Consider the following 16,990-nt stretch of genomic DNA (forward strand, 5'->3'; position numbering starts at 1 on the left):
AATTGAAAATACTCCGAAAGGGGAGAAATCAGAACCATGTCTCCAAAGTATTTCAGCAGAGACCAACTCCATCTGTCTATCTATCTCTCAGTGAGTGTGTGTGCTCTTGTGTGTGTTTGTGTGTCTTTGTTTGTGTTTGTACCATCATAGCTGATACTTCATTGCCCCCATTGGAAAACTGACTCAGATAATGCCATCTGCCAAACTCCTAAAAACCAAAGTTCTTGCTGATAGAATGAAACATTCCTTCCTGTTGGTTTGGATGTGTCCTTTAGGAATCACTGCTACATTTAGTATACTCAAATCATCACAGTAGATCAGGTAACAAAAACATATATATTTTAAAATAATAATAATATATTAATGGAAACAACAAATACAGGATAGAGTAACAACTGTGTTACTAAACAAGGTCAAGGACAATGGCAAACTATAGATTCAAACTTTGAAGAAAATAGTAATCAATGTAAATATTCCTGGGCTGCCTCAGCCCCGCCCAGGCACACAGCAACAGAATGGTTTTGCAAGCATCCTCAGGAGGGCAGGAGCCTTCTTTGCAGGACGAGAGGGAGGTTGAGGCTCGATCCACCCATCATTCTTTTGGGAGAGGCTCCTTTTCCTCAGCACAAAGTTGGATTTTTTGTGAGGATTCTTGGCATAAAATACGTTGGCCTCTGCTGGAATCCTCAGCTCTGGGGAGAGAGGGGTGTACAAAAAGAAGGTGGCACTCAGGAGGTGCTCCCTAGGACACGCCAACATCTGAGAGCCTGTGCCAGAAAAGGCCAGAGCCACACACCTGAGAGCTCTCCAATTCAGCACCAATACCAACAAAGACAGCCTCCACAGTCCTCCCTGAGGAAGAACTAGGCAGAGCACTTCAACAGACCTAATGTCTGTTCCTACCGAAGGCTTTGGACTCCAGAATATCTCAGGTCCTCTTGCATCTGCCAAAGCACACCACTAGGGTTTGCATCTGAAATCTCCCACAAAAGGCTCCTGTGCCGAAGATTCAGTCCCCACATGAGCCATCTTCATAGGTGGGTTTGGAGGGAAGCATTGGATGGTGAGTGCTCTGATGTCAACATGAAATTCTCATTCAACATGAATACACTACTGGGGGGTGGGAGGGACTGGAAGAAACGTTGAGCATGGTTGGAGTAAGACCTAAACAGGGTTGTGCCCTGGGCAACTGTACCTTGTTCCTGTTGGCTCCACTGAATCCTCATTCTCCAAGGAGAGGTCCTCCCTCTCCATCTTTCTCTCTCTCCCTCTCTGCCAGCCTCGTTCTCTCTCTCCCAGTCTATGCCTTTGTGGCAAGGGCTGAGGAGCTCTCCACTGCCACACACTAGAGCTTTATGGACAGCCTCAGTGCACAACCAAAGAGAAAGCTATGAAACCCAGAGAAAAAAGGCCTAGGATTCCTGCTCTGAGTTATTTTCCTCAAGTATGGCCACAGTGAGGACAGGCTGACCAGCACGGATACCACGTTAGAGCCATGCTTCTGCATTGGTGGAGCCCGCCTCCATGTGAACCAGGCTTCTGAGAATGGAGGCCACATTCCAAATACTGCCCTACTGAGAACAATGGTTCCAAAGACCAGCAAAGGGACTGCTTCCCTCCAACATGGTGTATGGCCCAGTGGTGCCATGACCCCGAGTGGGGGAATACAACAGCCGCTTCTCCTTCCTCTGAACATGTGTTTCCTGTCGCCCTCCTCTAACCTAGAGCCTGTTCTCCATCCCTTCTGGGTTGGATGTGGAGATCTCTGCTATGAATTTCTTAGGCTACCAAGGCCCCAGACAGACTTCCTCTTCCATAGACTCTACTAACCTAACAGTAGGTTAAGATAGGAGACAAGTGATCCTAGAACTCTTAGGGATGGTGGTCTTCAGGGTACATAGGCTGGGATAATGGCTGCTGTGGTGTTTGGCTCACAAAAACCAACCAACCAACCAACGAAAAAGCGCTGGCATTATTATCAGATGAGCTCTGTGGCTACGTGCTCAGGAAGCCCTCATCTGACTTTAGTTAGGGATCACAACCTGGCTATTGTGATCACTCCTTGCCTAGTGGACTCAGGTGCGTAAGACCATGGAATTTATGCAAAAACAGATGATTCAGGCTGTCTCCCAGGCTGTGTTTTCTTCCCAATTTCATCCTGTTACTGCTTGCTAGAATCCTGGCAATGCTCTGCCCAGGCAGTGGTTTTTTGGTCACACAGAAGGCTTTCAATAGTACTGCTTCAGTCCACAAAATGCCAGTTCCCTCTTTAGCCCATGCATTCCCATGTTCCTTTGAAACCACTCCTATCCCAGACCATGAAAACATACTGCTCCTGGAGAGAGGCTTTCCTCCTCACTCCTCAAAGATGTCAGCTTTGGATGCCTGTTCATGTCCAGGGGAGGGCACCTGGTGGGGAGCCGCAATATCCACCGGGGTATACCATTGGACCTCAAGACCTTCCACCAGCAGAAGTGCAGTTGGCTTTGTGCACGAACCCAACACACCTGTTGGAGTGTTCTTGGGGGTCAGAGACTACTCTTTGTTGCTAAGAGTTGACCTGAGTCCACATCCTGACCCTTGCTCTCTGCTATCTGATTGTCTCACTTACTCTGACGGCGAGAGATGATTTGGCCCAGCTCATAATCCTCTGGATTCTCCTCAGTAAGGAAGTGTAGGTCGAGGGCGCTGCGGATGACGACAGGAGCCCTATCGTGGCAGGTCACCTGGAGCAGCATGGGAGACAGGCCTTCAGGAAATGGGCCTTGAAGTGACTACTCAAGGACAGTGGGCAGGGGCATTCTGGAGGCACCTCCACTCTAAATACAAGGGCAACATCCATGACCCTACTACCCGAGGCTGACCTCCTGCTCATCGTGTGGGCTCTTCCCACAGGCTACTAGCCCAATCCTTGTACATAGGACTTCCTGGGCCTGCCATTGCTCTTTGTGGAGCTGCACTCCTCTCGGAGTGAAAGGACCCCACTACCTGCATACAGATGCAATCTCATCCCACAAGTTGGGAGGAATGGGACAATAGCCTCCAAGATCCCAGGTCTGCCCGAGGATGCAGGCGGCATTGGGAATGGCCTAGGCACAAAACCTAGAGGCTTTGGTCTGGATTGCCAGGGCCAAAAACAGACCCAGGAACATGACCACACACAGGAGAGCTGAAAGATAGCCACGAGAGCTCCTGGCCTCCAGAGGCTCAGTGCTGGCTGGGATGTAGGAGGGCACCTCATCCGGCAAGGGTGGTCATTGGGTTACCTGGACATTTAGTGTGCTTGCTCCACATCCATATCGACTCTGCAGAGAGACTCTCTCAGCTCCTTGTTCAAGGAACATGGAGAACCTCACACTGCTGTCCTCCTCCATAGACGTCAGCATCCCATACAAGGGAACCTGCAACCTAGTTCCTGTCCTATTCTCATCTGTCACCCATACCTGTCCCTGCCCTTCTGGACTGCATGCTGCCACCTGACACACAGACTCCCTCAGACATGGCAGTGGACAAGCTGCTGCACTCGCTCATCTCAGCTCCAGCCCTTCACACTGACCTCTCCCTTCTTGATTCCCATCTATCCTCCTGATCATCCAGAAGCTCCAAATTCAAGAGGGCATGAGTAGTCCATGGTATTGGACCAGTGTCTGCTCCCCACCCAGGTGTAAGCACCACGGGACACCCCTGCTCCCTGGCTTACCAGAACACTCTTGGCCATCTCTGGACTTTGTGTTTCTAAGTGGACACGAATTAAGCAGGTGTCTCCCACCTGCTTGTGGGAAAGCGGCCTGGAGGACTTGCAGGTTGATTCTGAGAACTGTGGGGGATGGAACATCAGCAAACCCAGAAACAGAAAGCCACCCCAGACTGTCAGTTGGCTCTATGGGCTTCCAGCAAATATGTCCAGGTGCTGAGGCTTCTTATTTCCTCAGGTCGGAGTGGAATGGCAGCACATGCACAGCTTGAATAAGGTAGGTGTTTACCTCCTTTCCCTTGACCTGGGGGCGTTTCCTCACCATGAAATATTGTATTCCCAGATTCATGGACAGACACACGAGTGAGTGGTCAGAGACCTTGATTTCTGCAGAGCGAAGTGGAGAGAATTGTTAGGTGGCACTCAAGGATTATACCACAAAACACCCACAACCCCTGAGAGTCTCCGCCAGGCCCATCACACTTTGGTATTTTGGGGCCAAGGCCCACTTTCTCTTGGCTGTCAGTTATCCTGAGCCCACTGTGGATCATGTCTCCCCACTGTCTGATTGTCCTACTTACTCTCATCCTCAGACATCATATACAGCAGCTCAAAGTTGTCCACATCCTCATGCTGCAACAAATTTTGGTCCAAGGCCCTGCGGATGAGGCTTGTCACCGTCTCCTGAAAGGTCACCTGGATCAGGGTGGGACAAATGTCATCAGAGAATGGCTTTTAGAAGAGCTACCCAGAAGACTGTGGTCAAACATTCAGGAGAAATCTCAGCTACATATACAAGGGCACAATCTTGTTATCCTGCTACCTGAGTGTGTCCTCCATATACCACCTGGGTTCTTGCAATGTGCTACTAGAACAATCCTGGTACAAATATCTGCCTGTACCTGCCATCTCCCCTCCCCCTGGGGAGCCACATTCCACTCATGTCAAAGGACCAAACTGCCTATGCACAGACACACTCTCGTCTCACTGAGATGAGAGCAATGGGCCAGGGATCTGCGCACCAAGTGTGATCTGGGATGCAGGCTGCCTTTGTGGGTGGAAGAGGCAGATGCACTGAAAATTTGGGTCCTGACTGCCACGACACAAAACAGACTCAGATACAAGAGTGTGCACTTGAGTGCTTCATGATAGCTTTGAGAGGCCCTGGCCTCTGGAAGCTCGGTGCGGGTCTGGTTGTAATGATGTACTTGACTCAGCACTGGCAGTCACTGAACATGTCTCCTCTGCAGCTGGACACCTGCAGCATTAGCGTGTCTACTGCACATCCATAGAAATTCTGCCAAGAACCCCTTTAGCTCCGTATTTACCTACATGCAAAGCCTAACATTCCGAAGCTTTGGCATGACCCCCCAGGTGATCCCGACCCCAAATTCCTACACCTAGTCATGCTAAGGAGGATCTCTTCCCTGCCACCAGGAACACATCCCCTCCTACACATGTGACAAGTCACTGCCACCTCCTCTGCTCCAACTTCACTCATTGAGAATACCAAGTTCTAGGCACTGCAGTCTGCACCCTGGACATATCTCTGCCTTCATCTGTCCACAGCACTTCCGTCTGCACTTCTGGCCTGCAAAACCCACAATACACAGGCCCACTCACCACTGAAGCTGGGCATGCTGATGCTCTCCCTCCTCAGGTCAAGCCCTTAAGACGGACCTCTCTCTTCTTTATTTCCCACCATAGCCCTGGGGTTGGCTGTGTCTCCTGCCTTCCACTGTGTGGACACCCAGGAGGCAGCCCTGCTGTCGGGCTTACCGGGATGCGCTTTGTCTCCCTCAGGCTCTGTCCCTCTAGGAGGACGTGAACAACGCGGCTGTCTTCCACCTGCTCGCTGGAGTGAAGCAGTGAGGAGCTGCTACTCACAGCTGCTGGGGTCCTGGATGCCACTGCCACAGAAGGTTCCAAGAACTGTGGGGGATGACAACATCAGCAAAGCCCAGCAACTGCACCCCACCCAGCCTGGCAGTTGGCTCTGTGGGCATTCTACAACATCCATCCAGAACCTGAGGTTCTTGTCCCCTTGGAGGATGTGGAGTGGCACCAGGAGTAAAGACTGAAGAAGGTGGCTGTTTTGGGAACAAGAGATCCAGCACCTGCTGGGTGGGGATGAAATCCCAGGAGATTAACCCCATGTTGCTGCTGAAATGTAGGTTCCTCCCACAAATGACAGGCAGGAGCTCATTCCTAAGCTGGTCCTGCCTGTAAGGTTCAAGGCTCTGAACCCTGAAGGGCTCCTCCGTGTTCTGATCATTTTCACCCTGGGTTGGGACCAAGAATGGTGGGTTCAAAATGGAAATGGTGACAAACAGAAAAATGACTTGTGCCAATACACTAGAGTCAAAGCACAATGGGACAGTTCCCATCAGTACAAACACACACACACACACACACACACACACACACACACACACACACACACACAGAGTCAGAATAGGAGTCCTGGGCCATTCATCAGGGATCAGACTAGAGGGCCTGCTGGGCTCACCTGCCCTGTGCTACTCACTGTTACTCTTGAGCTCCTCTGCGACAATCGCCAGAGGCTCTGGCGTCTAAGATGAAGCCTCACCCAGTGTATCCACAAAAGGGCTAGTTGGCCCCCCCTGAGATTCCTGGGAGCCTGAGGCTCGGCATTGTCTGCAACCACAGGAGAACATCCTTCTCCCTCCAGTGGCTCCAACCAAGTGAGCTCGGATGGCTTGGTCAGTGAAGTGGGTGCCTGGATACCAGGGTTCCATGTTCTGTTTGATCCATTGTCAAGGCAATGATGTCATTTCCTGTGCCCATACCTGAGCCTCTTTTCACATAAGACCACTTTCAACAGCCCTATGGGCTGCCGATTTCTCCTCCATGCCTACCCATCTCAGGTGCGCAGGTGTTCACCAACAACTACCCAAACATCCCCACCAGCATCTGCCCTGCTTGGTGCCACTAGAGTTCCAGCTTGGAGCCTTCAAAAATGCATTCACAACCAGTCCTTCCCTCTCAGCAGCTTTTGGACCCTGGTCCCATCATTGTGCAACTCATGGTGTGCCCAGTCTTTTCTGGAAAGTAGGGTAGCATCTAATCTCTAGGGTTTATTGTGTCTATTGGCCCATAACACCCTCTGTTCTCTCTGAAACCAGAGATGGGACTCACAGGTGGCTAAAGCACAAATGTAGAGATGGGATAATCACAAGAAAGGGAGAGACAAAGAATGCACCCTAACTCAATCAGGCCTGTGTCCCACACAGGGACATGGCCAATGTCCGTCCCATCGTGGCTGCAGTTCCCTCTCTACACCATGGCAAGTTGGAGGGGACTGAGATGCAGAGGCTGCTCCCCTCTGCCATACAACTTCCCAAGGCTTCTCCTAAGATTTCAAAAGGGCCAAGTGTGTCTAGTGTTGGGGTCTCACAGAGACTCCGAGGTACCACAGCATCCTGCTGCCCAGAACCGGTTCACCCCTCACCTCAAGGGGGCTCAGCCTCTGGATTCATGGGAATTGAAGTGGGTACAGGTGATGGGATATCACCTCCAAGACTGAGTTATGCCAAGTCCATGACCCCTGTCTGCATCCCTGTCTCCAGCACCACTCCCCCCTCTCTCTTTCCTCCTCAGAGCAAACAAATCCATTTAGCAAGTGTGTCCTGTGATAAAGACATGACGGTCACCCATCCTCTCATTACAAAAACACTGAGGCTCAGCCAACATGGATCCTACAGGGAACACAGGCATAAACTCAGACTCCGATCCTCCCAGCCGAGCCTCAGTGGAGCCTGGACTCCCAGCCTCCTGAGTCAAGGAAACAGAGGTTCCTAGCCGAGCCACCTTGGATGCAGCCGCACACAAACTGAACTCATCAATGCCCCTTGCTCTCAGTTGTGAGTAAGAGGGGAAGTGGTGTTTCACAACCCTGGACATCAAGTGCAGTCTCCAGGCTTTGGGGTGTGCCCTGGCCTCTGTCTATCTGCCCAGGCTCTCCAACCCACACTGGCCTCTTACCCAACCTCCTCCTAGGGCCAAACTCAATCCTGCCTCTCAATTTCTGCTGCCTTCCCCAACACACTGCTCCCCAAAATGAGCAGGGCTGGCTCTCGGTTATCATGCTGGTGCCAGCAGCAATGCCACCCCACTGACATAATTCTGAGTCCCAACCTAGGCACTCCAGCTGTCTTTGCCACACCTGGCCTGTTTGGGCTCTGGCTCTTGCTCTTTTCTTTCATGTGCATGTGTTTTGAGGTTTTGAGTTTCTCCCACTGCAGAACTGCAGCTGTGGCAGGGTAGAGCTCATGAGGGTGACATTCTGAGCCACATCCAATCCCATCAGGACTGTTCACTGGGGTGACTGCTGGAACACAGTGATGAATGAACACATGGGAGGTGGTTGGACCCACCTTGCCTCTGAGTGGCTTCCTTTCAGGACAGGAATGTAGGCATGGGAGCCCCTGGCGTGGGATGCTTTGCACAAGGCGTGACCATGGGCTCTCTTTCCTGGCAAAAATGGCTCCACTCAGCATGGAGAGCACTGTCATTCCTGGTGGCTAACAACAGCCCTGGACCCCAGAAAGGAACCCACACTCAAGATTAACGTCTGAGTGTGCGTGTCCTCGAGGAAATGAGGTCTCCTGATCCCAGGTGCAAAGGGGTAAGTCCTCTAACTCCAGGGGCCATGAAGGGACATCTGAGTTTCCCTTGTCCTTCTTTCCCTCTCTAACTAACCACAGTTAGGACCCTGGCCTCATTCCCCAGTGAGGATCATTAGGCTCCATAAAGGACAGTCTCTAAGATGCTCAGTGGACCAACACCCTCTGCACAACCCATAACCCTATTCACCCAAGAGGCAAGAGGATTTCTATTCAGGAAAACCAGGAAAGGGAGAGCCTTTCTCAAGGACACAAGGACATTAGTGAGTGAGGGAGTGATTAATGGATGGAGAACTATTTCCAACACCAACTTCCAGGAGCATATATGGCCCCCTGGAGAATTCTGCAGTGTGTTGGTGATTAAGGAGAACGTGTGAATTCAGGGGTCACTAGGTCCTCTCAGCCATAAGGAGGGAAACTGCCATAAAGGAACTAGGACAAGGGTGCGAGGAATGCTCACTGGTGGGAGATCGGAAGGAAGGAAAGTGTACTCATTAGAAAAGTGTCGCCTGAAAATTCTTAGCCAGCCAAAAGTCGTGCGAACTTGTGTGGGAAAAGAGTCTTTGCACAGTGATGAAGCTAAGAGCTCACATGATGGAACACAGCATCAACTGGGACCAAATCCAATATCTGATATTCTTGTAGGAAGAGGAGAGTCTGGACCCAGATACCAGGGAGACTGGGGGATACCGGATATGTGAGGTTGGAGCCAGGGCGGGATGCCCATATGGGAACCACAGATCGTGGGCAGCAATAGGAGAGTGGGCAAGGGCTGGGAGAGTTGGGGAGACAGTCCCCTTGAAACCTGGGAGGGGTTATGGCACTGGGACAGCCCAACACCTACTGTGTTGAGCCTCTGGAGCTCAACGGAAGACACTTCCTCTGTTGTCGGCCACCCAGTTAACAGAGTTTGGTTGCAGCAGCCTAGGACCCAGCTGAAGGTCTGAGCATGTTGGCCATGCAGGTTGGATCTGGACCACAGACACCCTCATCAGAGATTGTAGGGTCTCAGCCCTGAGGCAAGACAGGCACTAAGTCAGGCCAGGTGGGGAAACGGATAGGCACACACTCTGGGGGCTGGTGCCTGTGTTACTGGGAGCACTTCTGATCGCAATTCCCTGATCTGCTGCCAACACAGGCTACAGAGGAGCGTACAGAAACACAGACCACGGATCTGCCCCACTCAGTGGGCCCAGGCCAACACCACACCCAGCAGCCTCGTGCCATACCCAATGAGTCTCGAAGCGGCCCCCTCTTCCCATCCTGAGAGCTCTTCCCTTCCTCATGTGCCAATAGCTCCCTACTGTCACTGGCAATATCTACTCTGTGAGATGTCAACATCCGTGGGTACTGTTCTCTCATCCCAGGACAGTGTGGTCCCACACACCCTGGTGAAATGGGCCACCTGGAGGCTGGACCTGGAGGTTGTTGAGGCTGAATGGCAGCGGTGGTCCTCTGGCACTTAATATTATTTAAGTTAAAAAAAAACAAAAAACAAAAACAAAAAACGGGTCTTGGTGCTCAAAAATGTTTGATTTGCATATTCTCATCCCCTAACCCCAATATTTTCATTATTTCCTCACATATGAAATCTTACTAGCATAAAGGTAATTTCGTATTAAACAAAGTGGATTGAAATAACATTGGTAAAAATAATCAATCACCATACTTTCAATTTTTGTTCTGCTTTCCTATTAGAAACCACTTGGATACAAGAGAACAGAGGACAGACTCATGGAAATGCTTGAAATGACAAGAAGCTCCCACTCAAGCTCAGCATTCAGTCCTGGACAGGGTAAGACCAGGCCACTTTGACATCTGTGCCAAAGAGTCTACCAGACAGAATCCTCTGACTGATCCCTGACTGAGCCATAGGAACTGGCTAGAAAAGCCTTCACATCCTCAATACATTCTTCACGTCAGAATACTTGACAACCATTGATATCCATCTCTCGTTAACTTGCTCCCCAGCCAACCATTCTTCAACAAATTCAAAGGAGTAACTCATGCAAGCACACAGAAAGGGGTGTTCACTACACACATCCATGTGCGAAAAAGACAACTGGTATTTCTTGTTTGGGCTATTTCAAATGAAATCCCTTCTGCATGACCTCCACAAACCAAAGGAAAATATTTGTGAAATTCCCACGTAGAAGACAAGATACACTTGCCAAGGAGGCAGTGGCAAGAATTTTGACACTCCAAATGTAGAGTGTGTGTTTAGGAAGCAGTCACAGTTTCCATGAGAGAGTCCCATGAAATCAATTAGGAAGATCCATGCTCTAGCCCTACCATGCAAGTGATGTGACTTGAAAGAGTCACTTAGTCTTAGTAACCATCATCACTAACAACTAAGTCAATGAATAAAGGTCCTCAGGTGCCAAGCTACAAAATGTGGGATGAGCATGGATGAGGATGGGTGGGAGAAGTCTCCAACTCTAACACAATTAGGGAAGGATGTGCTGACCTCAAGTGGCTGGGGGGCTGGGATCCTGCCACAGAGGGGGATTCCAAACCTCACATCCCCTGACCCAGGCCAGAAGACCAGGTAGAGTCCAAGGACCCTGGGGTGGCCCAATGGCAATAAAGGTCAAAAGGAACTAGGGATCTGCCTGGTCCCTCAATCCCCTACTCTGAGCAGGGCTGCATGACGAGGCCAGAGGCCATCCACAGCAATCTGCCTTTACAGGAAAACAGGGACTGCAGGCTGCCTCTGGCTCACTGAATCAGGGTGGTGTTTTCATAAAGCAAGACCACTTCCTCACATTTGACCAGCAGCTCATGTGTTGACAGCACAATGACTGACTTGACTCAGGCCCTGATGAATGAAATAGAAAATTCATAGCAAACCCATCTTTAGCTCTTCCACATCATCAGGGGCTCTGATTCAATTCCGTCCAGAAAGGTGTCTGAAATGATTTCTAAACATGCTGGGGACTCACCTCTGTGTGGAACTTTTCAGGAAAAAGGGGATCAAATCTCATGAAGCAACTCTTCTCTCTTCTAGCCCATGGGCAATGCAAGGAACCTGCATGATACCAGAGGCTCACTTCTCTCTTCTCATGTCTTCTGGAAAGGATTCGTTAATGCTTCCTGCAAGGTGAAGCAGAAGCCTGCATCCCCAGCTGCACAGAAGTGTTTTAGGGCAGTGTCTCCCTTAAAACCCAAAAATAAAAAAACAGGTCATTCAACAGGCACATGGATTCGAGTACATGTTCAATGATCCCTCCTCCCTGGAGCCTTCCACATGCCCATCTTCCACATTCACAGAGCAATGCTTGGCCATTCTCAAGACCAGGAGACCATGATGCTCATCACCAGGAAGTCAATAAGGAACATGAAGAGAGCAGCATGGATTGCAGAAGGTGGCACATCAAGGATCTTCAGCTCTGCTGCTAGAACACAAGAGCTTAACTTCAGTATTGACTTTTTGCCAACTACCAAGTACGATAGCAGTGTCAAGCCCAATATGCAGATATGCAAGTAGTAGGTGACACCCCGCATCCATTCACAAAAGTGGGCAACATCTACATCAGAACAAGGAAGTATCTTACCCTTACTCATAAAAATCATCAGAAACAAAATAAAATGGATGCAAGACTTCTCATTTCACTATTAGGTAGCTGTTGGAATTCCCTATTAAATAATACCTCCTCCAAAATAAAACGTATCTCAGACATGTGTCAACTATTCAATGGATGACATTTTAAAAACTATGGACTTTACTTAATATTTATGTATGCTATATCCCTGCCTAAGGCTCTATGAGAAAGGAGCACATAGAATTGGATCTTTGAAAATCTCACATTTGCTGATAAATATTACTGCTGATCTTAGGCATGGCGAAGTGAAAAGTGGGACTTTGGATATTCCAAGAATGCTATGTTGTGGGATTGGTGTCCCTGATTCATACATAGCATATGGTTTCTATGAAATCCAGTGAGGGAGCAGGAGTAACGAAGCTGATTGCACAGATGACCTCAGGGAATACTGACAGATAGGCCAAATGAAAAATATGCTCCAGCTAACCATTGGTATTTGGGCTTCTGATCCCAGTCCTGTTTTTAAAAAAGGTGCAGACAGGCAGTGTTCATTAAAAACTGTCTACCATGTAAAAGTGGGTAATTTAAATGGCATCTAGTTACACATCTGATAGAATGGTCTGGCAACATATGAATTTCATTCTAACAACAACAACAACAACAAAACATAGAAAATGAGACATAAAGATAAAACCTTGTCTTCACCAGGATGCCTAAAAATAGGTTTTATTTGGCTCATGCAAATAAGTATCTTTCAATAGAATTTCTGATTTCTGAATGAATCCATTCAACTTCATACTGCACAGATCACAAGGTTTTCTTTACAGAATATTCTCTTCTTCTTCTTAAAGCCTCACATAGAAAATGTCTCACAGGACATAGGAGGTGAATGACCCAAAGGATGAGAGAATGGCTGGAACCGTTCTCAAATGTGCCCATGTAGCCTAAAGTTTGAAGGCATCTAATTGTACTCTAAAACAATTATGAACCTATTCGATCCATTATTAATAAATATCACCACTTTACCACTTGAACCAAATCACAGAAAATTGGAAACAGATGATCATTGGCTTTGATACCTTTACTTCTGTTTCATTACTCAGAGTCGATCAACTCTATACTTCAAGTGACACAGATTTATTACAGAGCGCCTAAGACCCTAAGGATCTATTTTAGCTCAGCCCATGGTATTGCTTCATTATTTTATTATTTTGTAAGTAATAAAATATAACTTCATGTTGGATGATATATTCAAGCCATGAATATATCATCCAACATTGTTCTTCCCAAAATATTAGCCCAATTTCTGCGCGTGCTCACTTACTGTTCAGGAATTTTACTAATTGTTTGAAGGTTCTAGAGGACCTGTTAGACTCCTAATGGACAAACCATACAACATACTCCAGAGAACGGATGAGTGCCATAAGAAGAAAATAAGGTCAGCCTACAGCAATGGGCAGCTGCCTGCCCTCGGCTGGGAGGAGCCCTGGCCATGGCACCAGGGCTGCTGGGCAGCAGAAGCCTCCACAGCCCTGCAGGGAGCCTGGAGCACAGCTCTGCCTAACCATGCTCAGCCCTGGACAGATGCACATGAGTTCCCATCACAGGCTCGAGTGTGACAGTCCCAGGTGCATGCCTGTCATGCCAGCCACCAGGGAGGCTGAGGCAAGAGGAACGTTTGAGGTCAGCCTTGGCAACTTAGACCCCGAGGCAAAGGGGAAATACTTTTACAGGGGTCTCTGAGGGTTTAGCTCAGGTAGGTCACTTGCCTCACAGGCTCAAGGCCCTGGGTTCAATCCCCAGAACCCACGTACACACAAAAAGTGAACTTGGAATATTGTTTAAAATGATGGGTCAGGAACACACAAGGACTTCAATATGACCTCTCAGAGGAGCTCAATTTGAGATCAGACTGAACAAAAGACCACCTGGAGCATTGACTCAGTGTCTGAAACCCTCTGTGAGCATGGGAAGCACTGCTGGCAAGACACCAGAGGGCCAAAGCACTTGTGCCCCCTGCAGGGGCGTCTCTTGTCTACCGCCAAAGACTGTTCCCCTCCTGGGGCAGCTGAGAGCAAGCTGGGCCTTGGAGCAAGGACTAGTGCTTTAGATATAGACTATGCAAGCAAGGGGCAATGTCTTTAATAAAACTAAAATTAAAAAGTCACATTGAAAAAATTTTAAAAAGAAGAAAATAAGGTCAAGTAGAGGAAGCCCATTTTCACAGGAAAAAATCCCCCAGTGAAAAGCATCAGAATAGATACCAAGAAAAATACCAACAAACACAGTGTGCTCCCCCTATGTATCTACTCAACATGCAAAAGTTAGAAAGCTAGATAATACAATCCTGGCCACAGGTAGAGCTATGCAGAAGAGCCACCTGGCAGTGCTTAGTCAAAGAAGTAAACATGCACACTTTGACCTAGAAATTCCACCTGTGTGTAAACCAGGCGGTGCTTAAGCAGTTTCACAAGGGGACATGCACAGGGAAATTTATCCTCAGGTTCTTATAGAGTTGTCTGTGCTTACAGGGAGTTGATGGTTGTCAAGATGCCCACAGCTGCGAAAGTCAAAAGCTAAAAAAATAATAGATGCCAACCTGGATATATTAATAATCCCGTATCTATGATCACCTTCATAAGGTAGCTTCCCAACTTCTGTGTGGAAGTGTGTTTCTCCTTGGCCCTTACACTGTTGTGGAGACCACTAGGAGTTCAGCTTTGTGCAGGATCATCTGACCTGGACTTTTGGCAAGACCTGTACAGCCCTCACACATGCTCAGATGCTACAGGACTTTTCAGACCAGTCCAGACAACAGTAGGCATCCATTCATTGTCTGCACTCTACAGATTCCTAGATGCACGACATTCATTACCATCAAATGCAGAATTTTCATCAAAAACTAATATATATATCATTCCAATCTGAATCAAGAAAATCGGAAATATCCCCAAATCCAAAGAGTGGATCCCCATTGTGATGCTACAAGTTGAAAATTCCACAGCTGACCTCATGGGATGGTTCACAGTCAAAAGACAGCTGCATGAAAAATATTACATGACCTTCCTGCTATGTGAAAAGTGGCATGTGAAGTACACATGCATGTCTTCCTCAGACATGGGTTCATTTGCAAGACACCTTGTGCAATTGAAAATACTCCAAAAGGGGAGAAATCAGAACCATGTCTCCAAAGTATTTCAGCAGAGACCAACTCCATCTGTCTATCTATCTCTCAGTGAGTGTGTGTGCTCTTGTGTGTGTTTGTGTGTCTTTGTTTGTGTTTGTACCATCATAGCTGATACTTCATTGCCCCCATTGGAAAACTGACTCAGATAATGCCATCTGCCAAACTCCTAAAAACCAAAGTTCTTGCTGATAGAATGAAACATTCCTTCCTGTTGGTTTGGATGTGTCCTTTAGGAATCACTGCTACATTTAGTATACTCAAATCATCACAGTAGATCAGGTAACAAAAACATATATATTTTAAAATAATAATATATTAATGGAAACAACAAATACAGGATAGAGTAACAACTGTGTTACTAAACAAGGTCAAGGACAATGGCAAACTATAGATTCAAACTTTGAAGAAAATAGTAATCAATGTAAATATTCCTGGGCTGCCTCAGCCCCGCCCAGGCACACAGCCCCAGAATGGTTTTGCAAGCATCCTCAGGAGGGCTGGAGCCTTCTTTCCAGGACGAGAGGAAGGTTGAGGCTGGATCCACCCATCATTCTTTTGGGAGAGGCTCCTTTTCCCCAGCACAAAGTTGGATTTTTTGTGAGGATTCTTGGCATAAAATACGTTGGCCTCTGCTGGAATCCTCAGCTCTGGGGAGAGAGGGGTGTACAAAAAGAAGGTGGCACTCAGGAGGTGCTCCCTAGGACACGGCAACATCTGAGAGCCTGTGCCAGAAAAGGCCAGAGCCACACACCTGAGAGCTCTCCAATTCAGCACCAATACCAACAAAGACAGCCTCCACAGTCCTCCCTGAGGAAGAACTAGGCAGAGCACTTCAACAGACCTAATGTCTGTTCCTACCGAAGGCTTTGGACTCCAGAATATCTCAGGTCCTCTTGCATCTGCCAAAGCACACCACTAGGGTTTGCATCTGAAATCTCCCACAAAAGGTTCCTGTGCCGAAGATTCAGTCCCCACATGAGCCATCTTCATACGTGGGTTTGGAGGGAAGCACTGGATGGTGAGTGCTCTGATGTCAACATGAAATTCTCATTCAAGATGAATACACTACTGGGGGGTGGGAGGGACTGGAAGAAAGGTTGAGCATGGTTGGAGTAAGACCTAAACAGGGTTGTGCCCTGGGCAACAGTACCTTGTTCCTGTTGGCTCCACTGAATCCTCATTCTCCAAGGAGAGGTCCTCCCTCTCCATCTTTCTCTCTCTCCCTCTCTGCCAGCCTCGTTCTCTCTCTCCCAGTCTATGCCTTTGTGGCAAGGGCTGAGGAGCTCTCCACTGCCACACACTAGAGCTTTATGGACAGCCTCAGTGCACAACCAAAGAGAAAGCTATGAAACCCAGAGAAAAAAGGCCTAGGATTCCTCCTCTGAGTTATTTTCCTCAAGTATGGCCACAGTGAGGACAGGCTGACCAGCGCGGATACCACGTTAGAGCCATGCTTCTGCGTTGGTGGAGCCCGCCTCCATGTGAACCAGGCTTCTGAGAATGGAGGCCACATTCCAAATACTGCCCTACTGAGAACAATGGTTCCAAAGACCAGCAAAGGGACTGCTTCCCTCCAACATGGTGTATGGCCCAGTGGTGCCATGACCCCGAGTGGGGGAATACAACAGCCGCTTCTCCTTCCTCTGAACATGTGTTTCCTGTCGCCCTCCTCTAACCTAGAGCCTGTTCTCCATCCCTTCTGGGTTGGATGTGGAGATCTCTGCTATGAATTTCTTAGGCTACCAAGGCCCCAGACAGACTTCCACTTCCATTGACTCTACTAACCTAACAGTAGGTTAAGATAGGAGACAAGTGATCCTAGAACTCATAGGGATGGTGGTCTTCAGGGTACATAGGCTGGGATAATGGCTGCTGTGGTGTTTGGCTCACAAAAACCAACCAACCAACCAACGAAAAAGCG

Source organism: Urocitellus parryii, chromosome Y (genome assembly GCF_045843805.1).
Source record: "Urocitellus parryii isolate mUroPar1 chromosome Y, mUroPar1.hap1, whole genome shotgun sequence".
NCBI classification, from domain to species: Eukaryota; Metazoa; Chordata; class Mammalia; order Rodentia; family Sciuridae; genus Urocitellus; species Urocitellus parryii.